This window comes from Ptychodera flava, chromosome 15 (assembly GCF_041260155.1).
Source record: "Ptychodera flava strain L36383 chromosome 15, AS_Pfla_20210202, whole genome shotgun sequence".
NCBI lineage: Eukaryota > Metazoa > Hemichordata > Enteropneusta > Ptychoderidae > Ptychodera > Ptychodera flava.
The window spans coordinates 36,919,014-36,927,932 of record NC_091942.1 but is presented as its reverse complement, the minus strand read 5'-3'; positions in this window follow the sequence as shown (position 1 = coordinate 36,927,932).

Sequence of the window (8,919 nt, the reverse complement as noted above, 5' to 3'; positions counted from 1 at the left end):
TCGAGCATTCGTATTCTTACCTAGTTCTTAGATTGTTGTTTTAATGCACCAACCATAGAACGGTTGGTACTTATATATCAACTCTCAATAATATTAAATATATATCAACTCTCTTATCAGAAATACTGACGCCGTTGTTATACTATCGATCTACTTTTGCCGATCTCTTAAGTTTGAACAGTCGGATATCTCAAGAGAGTAACATAGACCCTTGAGGAAATGTTGTCTAGATGGTCTATGGTTACAACTACCAAACCAGTGTGACATTGCTACCTGTACCCAAATGTACCTGTCGAGAAGTGAGTACGTTTATTATAGCAGTGTTGTCCTTAGAAGCCGGGTGCCGGGTAAATAGCCCGCCTGTTTTGCATTTTTTCCCGGCTACTTTTAACGTTATTAGATGATTTTTATAGACCTATTAATTTCGATATCGCACTGCCAGCTGTTAGACGGCACACGTACGATTAGCAGTTTCGCGACCCCTTTCCCACTTGGAATTGCACAAACATAAAACAGTTTCTAAATACCCATTTGTGGCTTTTTGAGCCCGATCTTTTATTTGTTAAATAGTGTAATTGGCTGATGGACGCGCCTATAGTGTTGCCTTTGTTACGAGCAGTGTGATTGGTTTGATTAGTATGAAGGTCATCTTAGGTCATCTTTAATGATGGTGACAAAAAGAAATGTGGCGTCGGCCACTGGCAACTTGCCGATGGTATATTTTTTCCCGAAGAAAGACCGTTCAAAAGGTATACTTCATTCCAACAATACATTTAGTTTATGTATGAAAAACTTCAATTTCTCTGAATTTGTGAGAGAAAAGCACCGAAATGATGTGATTTTGATCGACGATTCGAAGTTCACGAGACTGGCAAGCTAGTTTTCCGCCGCTGCGCTGGATGCCAACGTCCCTACGTGTATGATAATCTTCTCAACTAATCAAGTTGTTCTCACAGCAAAACTGACGCATTTTCTAGATTTAAAAAAATGAGCTAGAACTGAATTTTTTTAGAACTAATTGTTTATTTGAATGGGTATTTTATTTTCTTTGATTATTTTTACGTACGGTCCACGGTCACGGCATATGTTTCCGACCGTTTTACGCTGTTCTCTCTGACAGCCTCGTCTACCTACTGATACACTATACGTGTCTGCGTGTATACGCACTGTTAAAATTAAGGGTATGTCAGGATATTTCATTTTATTGGGTGTCATTTTTAGATAATAAGGTTCATCGATAGAGTATGATACTAGAGGACCATATCAAAAGGTCGATGTCGGATAAGAAAATAAATTCTTTAAAAAGATTTTCATCTGCAAAAAAAACGATATTCTAGTTTTATTTGATTGAAAATTCTTAAAAAATGATGATGTAATTACATAGTTTTGCTCCCTACAATACCGTTATTGCAACTGGAAAACTTCTTTTTCTTCTAGTTGTCTGAAATAGACATCTTTATATTGGTGCATGTGTTTACATTACAGTAAATTATCTTACCAATAAGTTTTTTAACAAAAGTAAATGTGTTTTTCATTAGAATCCTGATTGTGTTTTAAGTATGATTGGAATTATCACAGTAAAGAAATAATGGGAACATCTGATAAATATCCATCAATTAAGTTTCAAGGAGTGGGGCAAAACTTAAAGAATTAAGTTTTTTTATCCGACATCCATCTTTTGATGTGGTCAAACTCTTTTCTGATTGAATTGAATCTTTTTTTTTTAAATATCATCATGAAAACAATATAAACAGTTAAATAGGTAGGCCAGATGGTGAATACTTACTATTATTAATTTAACGTAGATTGTACTTATCATAGCTTCTTTCTGATTATAATTTTAGCATTTTTTGAGTGAGTCCGGAGTTCTGATTTAGTTATTTGTACATTTCTCTCAAAGAGCATTAGATGACCAAGTTCTATCAAGCACTAAACAATTTGATCCCTCCTCTAATGTCAAATGTCACCTCAGATGCCACCAGAGAACACCATTTCCACTTCAAAATTTCATTTTTCGCCTTGCGAGAGGGGGGACACCCCTCTCTCGCGCTCTCCCCCTCGTTCGCTACGCTCACTCGCCGCTCTGTCGCTTCGCTCCCTCGCAGTCCACCCGCCTACTTACTTAAATACCTGGCTACTTTTAAATATAAGGACAACACTGTTATAGAAAAGTTTTTGCCGTCCTGTCATTATTTATAATAAGAAAAATGAACAACCTATGTGACAACAACAACCAATTATTCGAATAACATCGATTCATAAAGTGCGGAGTGTTTGATAGATTCTTTGATCCATTCAACCCCTTTTCTCAGTGTAAAGGTCCACCTTTACAATAGGAAACAATGGGATCGGACAAAGCCATTGTCGCGAAAGGGTTAATTTAGTCAAAGGTTTGAAGTTTGTCTAAGCAGCCTACACATATCTTTTAGACACGAGAAAGTATTTTCTTGTTTTATTCATCTGTTGGCCGCAAGCGAACACGGACGAGAGCATATTGGTCCCATGTTTTTGTACGCAAAATAGTATCAGTGAATAAAAAGCAAAAAATGTACCTGTGTCGAATTCCAGGTTATCCGACAGAATCGTTAGCAAGACTTCCTATTTTAACTACGTATACACATATTTTGATTCTTGATGAGGCGCCAGCTAGCGGTTGTGCTGACACGGAGTCTGGAGTTGTTTTTATCATGCCGTAAACAACATCAATATCAATGATCTGAATGCAATATCAGTTTTCTTTTTAACGTTTGTTACGTCATGTTTGTGAAACAGAGGTATTTGAATTTAGAATTTCATTTTCCTCATGGGAATATTGCCAATGAAACGTGAAATATCACACTCATCCAGTGCTTTCCAGAATTATTGCCAAGTTGCAATGAATATGCAGTGCTTGATGCTTGTGTTGTTTTGTTTTTGTCGACCAGGTGTACACACAAACCTCAATTTCTACTTTGTTTGATTTGTGATACGAATTTGTCTTGTTCATATTGTAAATACAAGTGTACGTTTTCTCTCATTTTTATCATCATGAGGTCAATATGCGAGGTCACAGAGAAGGGAACTGCTAACTTTCAATAAAATTTACATGTTTATTTCAATGCGATTTATAGATTCATCGATGAAGTAATTTTTTCTGCTATTAGATGTGTATTGTCCAATACACGGCTTCTTAATGCATACTTCATAGACACAATTTTTGCTATTCAGACCTATCATATAACATCTAATATGGCAAAATCAACCCTATCTTTGCCACTTCACGTCTTCCTTTTTCTTTTGACATTATGGTGGCGGTATATACAGCCTTAAACAAGAGATAGATGACGGGATATATGGTGTATACTTCATATGTTCATACACACAGGATCAATCTGTCAATTCATATTTGCTGGTTGAACATCGTCGCCAAGCCCGTTGAGTTTGGATTATTTTCTTTTGTTACTCGAGAAACAGCAACTTTTCAGTTCCTGATTCATTTATAGATCCTTAGTTCGTTAAAACGTTTCAGCTGATATTTTACCTAATGTATCAAATGCTCTCATTCCACTATGTACCACTAGAATAATTTTCCCTCGTTCTCCTTTCGAAAGAATGAAATCTTCTTACGCCAAAAGTCATTTTCAAGTACACTTCTAAATATGTTTAGATAAAATATGACGGTCTAGTATTCGTACACAAGCTAAGAGTCGTTATCATCCTGACATGTGTAGTGTACAACCAAAAGAGAAGAGCAAAATCGTTATTAAATGGCAAAACACAACTTGGTTCATTGCACATGCGCATTTGAGTAGAACGGTGGGTCGATTTACCCTTTAGGCTTTCCTATGTATCCGCTTTAGCCGACGACCTATTGAGGATTTGGCGTTCCATATAAATATGTCTGTCCCCGGAATTAGAAGCTATGAAATGCGATATGTGACGGACAAGCTGCTTCTGAAATTTGCAATGATCAACTCTTTGGACCGGGAATGATATCTACAATGTAAGTGCTATCTTTTTGTAACGTGTCGTATCTATTCATGTTTTGACTGTGATTTTTACAAAGACCGAGTGAAAGCGGTGTGAATTGTGTGAACACTTCCGTATCCGTGTCCTGGCGTCGTTGGCGACGTGCACACATCGAAGTGCGTTGACGTCTAGTATGGGCGTAGAGAGAGCGTCAATACAAGGACACATGATAAACTACATGACCAGTGTGCCACTTTCCGACAAGACCCATCAAAGGGTTGATGTGACTTACTTCAGGATGATAGGGACTACTCAAAGAACTATTAGTGATAGAGATTTTCATCTTGTGCTTTGGCAAGTACGTACATGCATTCACATGAAAAACGCTGCTCGCTTTGATGAACTAAATGCAATAAATTGGTGAAAACATTGGCGTCATATTAGTCCCATAAGCTAGTGTTAGTTTTTGCCAAGTAATCTATTACACAGCAAACCATCATACTTCGCGATTTACATTTTGTGTCACATAATTTCGGCCTAATGGTTGTCATGGTAACGAATTGATAGCCTTTATCGTGTTTTACCGCGCTGAATTTGAAGCCAGGGGCCCTTTGAAAGGTGGTTCATATTGATTTCCAAATGCTGTGAGTCATGTCGAGTATGTATTCTAGGTTGTCGTTTGCTATACCGCAAGTTGGAAGACATGGAGGTCGTGAGTGGCATCTCCATGGTACATGCTTTTAATAAAGTAATTCAATCTGGTCGTGAGCGCACTGTTGCTGGTGTACTCCAAGATGCAGACGTTTAATTGAGCGTCAGACGACCACGCTTATACGTTTCGAACATAGTAAATTAAGACTAGTCGGTGAGATTCGCGAAGCAGACTTTAGAATCACTGTCAAATCTCATGGGTGTTTCAACGTAGTCGTAAATATCGTTAACGGAGCGAGTTTTACTTCTCCATCATCACCATCGCTAAAAATATAGCAATTTAATTATCATGGATATTTCTGTTAGAGTGATGACGGTAAAGCATATTGGTGCAGGGGTCATGGATAAATGTCTGTCAGGCTACGAGAAATAATGAGAGTTTATATGAAAGCAATATCGTTTTCCATGCATGTATCGAAATTCAACACTGACAAGAGATTTCACAGTCAGGGCTGCAGGCTAGGTAGCAAATATGGCCTTTTGAATGTGGGTTACTACCACAACGCTATTAGGTCACATTTTTATTTTTGTATATAGAGATATAAAGAAAAATTTCAATGCTTTTATCGGAATATTTTGAATATGATTTAGAAGGTATGTAAATACGATCAAAAGCTTGTTCGTCAAAAATGTGGTAATTATACAAATCAGTAGATGAATTCGTTCTGTATGTCCTGTTTAGAAATCTGTCAGCGTTTTGCAACCGATACATTGTAGATCTAATTGCATCGTCAAGGATATCTTGCAGTCTGTTCAGTGTCGTCTTCAGAATTTAGAAATTCCCATGAATAGGGCCATATGTGAACACCACACGGACGTATATTTGTAGGCATGGTTTGAATGACGTATGTATTTGCATTTTTATAGATGTACATATGTATGTACTTTTGTAAATGGGTGTAGGTAGATGTACGTGTGGAATTTCCACAATCGTAAAAAATAAAACCCGCAAAATGAGATGTACTGTGCTGCTATTCGCTTGTTTGATTTAAATTTGCCGTTAATGATATATTTTCTCCTTCTCTAAAGTCAACTAGATAGGATGATGGGATATAGCACTATATCAAAATAAACCTGAAATTTCCCACCTGTGATCAAGATCATGGTTGACATGGCGATACCACTGATTACAAAGGGCGACACTGTAGTGCTGTCTAAAATTCTTCGATTATGATGATAATGTTTTTATTTGTCCAGGGACATTCTATAATGACTTAAGATAATCTTCTTCAGCTAACGTCAGGTGTAAATGGGAAAGGTTATTGCCCATTTACCCATCAAGGTCGTCACAAAACTGATTATAATAATATATACAAATAAGCGATAAAAAATTGAATTTGGTCAATTGTCCTCCGTATTCTGCTATATGTCACCGCTGTCAGTGATATCAGACATCTCGATTTTGTATCGGGCTCGGGGCAAGCTTTCAGTCTTTATACAAGCTTGGAATGATTAATTTTCAGTTTTTAAGAGTGGGGGGGGGCTCTACTTTTTGAGAAATGCTGATCGCAATGCTACAGTCTAATACAGTCTGAAACATAGTTCAACCGCATACTGACTTTCCTGGGAAAGATTATTCTTATTCTAAAATATGGTGTATATGTAAAGTTTTAGAAGACTACCAATGTAACAAAGTTGCAAACTTTGTGCACGAATCATAATACATGTAAGAAAGTAATAGGGACGCACTGTAGTTGTTTACTGTGAAATGAAAGATGAAGACAGAAACTATAATTGCTACAGACACGCAGGATGCATACTTAACAGTGTGATTCAAAGTATATGGCGCAATTGTGTCCTCTCTAATTAAGCTATAAACCATCCTCGGCGACGGTATACCACGAGATTTTGACCAGTTCACGACGTCTGTCGCTCGTGCATTATGGAGTGAACTGGTCAAAACCGAATTCGATGCTGAGGTGGTTTTTTTGACCTAATATCATAATCGTGTATTGAAATGCCGGCGTGAAACATCAAAACAGGAATCTTTCTGTAACTGAGAGTTCGTGCACCGTGTTCCAACTGTGCTATATCGCGAATATAGCACTGCTATTTTTACGTCTCGACCAATCAGATCGTTGTATTTGCACCATCAATATGATATAATGCGTTATAATACATTCATCGTCCGGAAAAATCAACATTCAATAAAACTTTATTTCCTGGACAATGCTTGAAATTTTTCATTCAACTTTGCTTTTGCCCCAAAGTTCCGAGATAGTATTTTCCTTCGATTCCTTTAACACACGCTTTTGGCAAAGAAATCCGAATCTCAAGAAGGGACGAAAACTACATCTTAGGAACAACAGTAGATAAGGACACATCGATGACTCTTTAATTAAACAGACATATAACACAAGGTGTAGCAAACATTACAAAACAGTGTATCAAAATCAGTATGTCAAGTCTTGCAAGGGTAGTGCTGAGAGAAGTAGACCAACCAGTCAATCACTTAATACTGGTTGATCTCAATGACCGCAACTAAGACGATTACTTGTTGCAAGAGCCTCGTTACAACTCATTCATATGTCGTTTTACAACCTGTCGTGGCGAGAACTATGTGAACATGCTTCAGACATGGTGTACAATGTTCTTGACCAGTGGAGGGGGGGGGGGGGGAGAGGGGAGCCTGAAAATTCATATGTGTATAATTTATAATTCCATGTTTAGGCTCAAACCTTCATGGATTCATATCAATCACAGAATTCAACCGTACAATCATTAACTATAGATTATTAAGATATACTTCGTTAGTATTCTTTATGCCAACATCACAGCACAGTTACCTTATTGATTGATTGATTGATTGATTGATTGATTGATTGATTGATTGATTGATTGATTGATTGATTGATTGACAACCGATCATTAACTATAGTTACGGCAACGTGTCAATATAGTAGCTCACTAGTTGTTGTTTTTCATCGTTAATCTGCCAAATTTCAGAATCAAGTATAGATGTAAACTAGATTAGGGGCTTCCGAAAATCGACTGACAGATAGGTATATGACTAGAAACCTAGAAAACCCTAAAGGAAAAATAAATGCCTAGTACATAAATCATGACCTGACCATCTATATCGATCAAATTAATATTGTATTCACAGAAACTGTGATTACCAATGTATTTCATAAATTGTTCTAAACATGAAGATTCCAAATCTTCATTCCGTCCGATACATTTATCTCTAAAAGTTTCCATATTCAAGATATGTGGTTTCCAATGTCTGTCTTTCTGTCTGTCGCTTATGTATCTTGTATGCATGTAGATAGATAGGTAAATGTATGTATGTATGTATGTATGTATGTATGTATGTATGTATGTATGTATGTATGTATGTATGTATGTATGTATGTATGTATGTATGTATGTATGTATGTATGTATGTATGTATGTATGTATGTATGTATGTATGTATGTATGTATGTGTGTGTGTGTGTGTGTATGTATGTATGTATGTATGTATGTATGTATGTATGTATGTATGTATGTATGTATGTATGTATGTGTGTGTGTGTGTGTGTGTATGTATGTATGTATGTATGTATGTATGTATGTATGCATGCATGCATGCATGCATGCATGCATGCATGCATGTTGTATGTATGTATGTATGTATGTATGTATGTATGTATGTATGTATGTATGTATGTATGTTGTATGTATGTATTATGTATGTATGTATGTATGTATGTATGTATGTATGTATGTCTGTATGTATGTATGTCTGTATGTATGTATGTATGTATGTATGTATGTATGTATGTATGTATGTATGTATGTATGTATGTATGTATGTATGTATGCATGCATGCATGCATGCATGCATGCATGCATGCATGTTTGTATGTATGTATGTATGTATGTATGTATGTATGTATGTATGTATGTATGTATGTATGTATGTATGTATGTATGTATGTATGTATGTATAATATGTATGTATGTATGTATGTATGTATGTATGTATGTATGTATAAATATGTATGTATGTATGTAATATATGTATGTAGATATGCATTGTGTGTATATATGCATGCATGCACACACGTATATCGCTGTGTGTGGGTCTATGTTAGCCTGTGTTTACGGGAATACATATATCTTTCCTCAGTTATGTGTGCATGCGTCATGTACAAGTTAATATTTATTCATACACAATTTCAAACACAAAGCCCCAAAACATATGTTAATATACAATGTAAGATTAAATGTATTGTTAGACAAGTAAATATTCTTACTCGTTTTTATCATCGGATT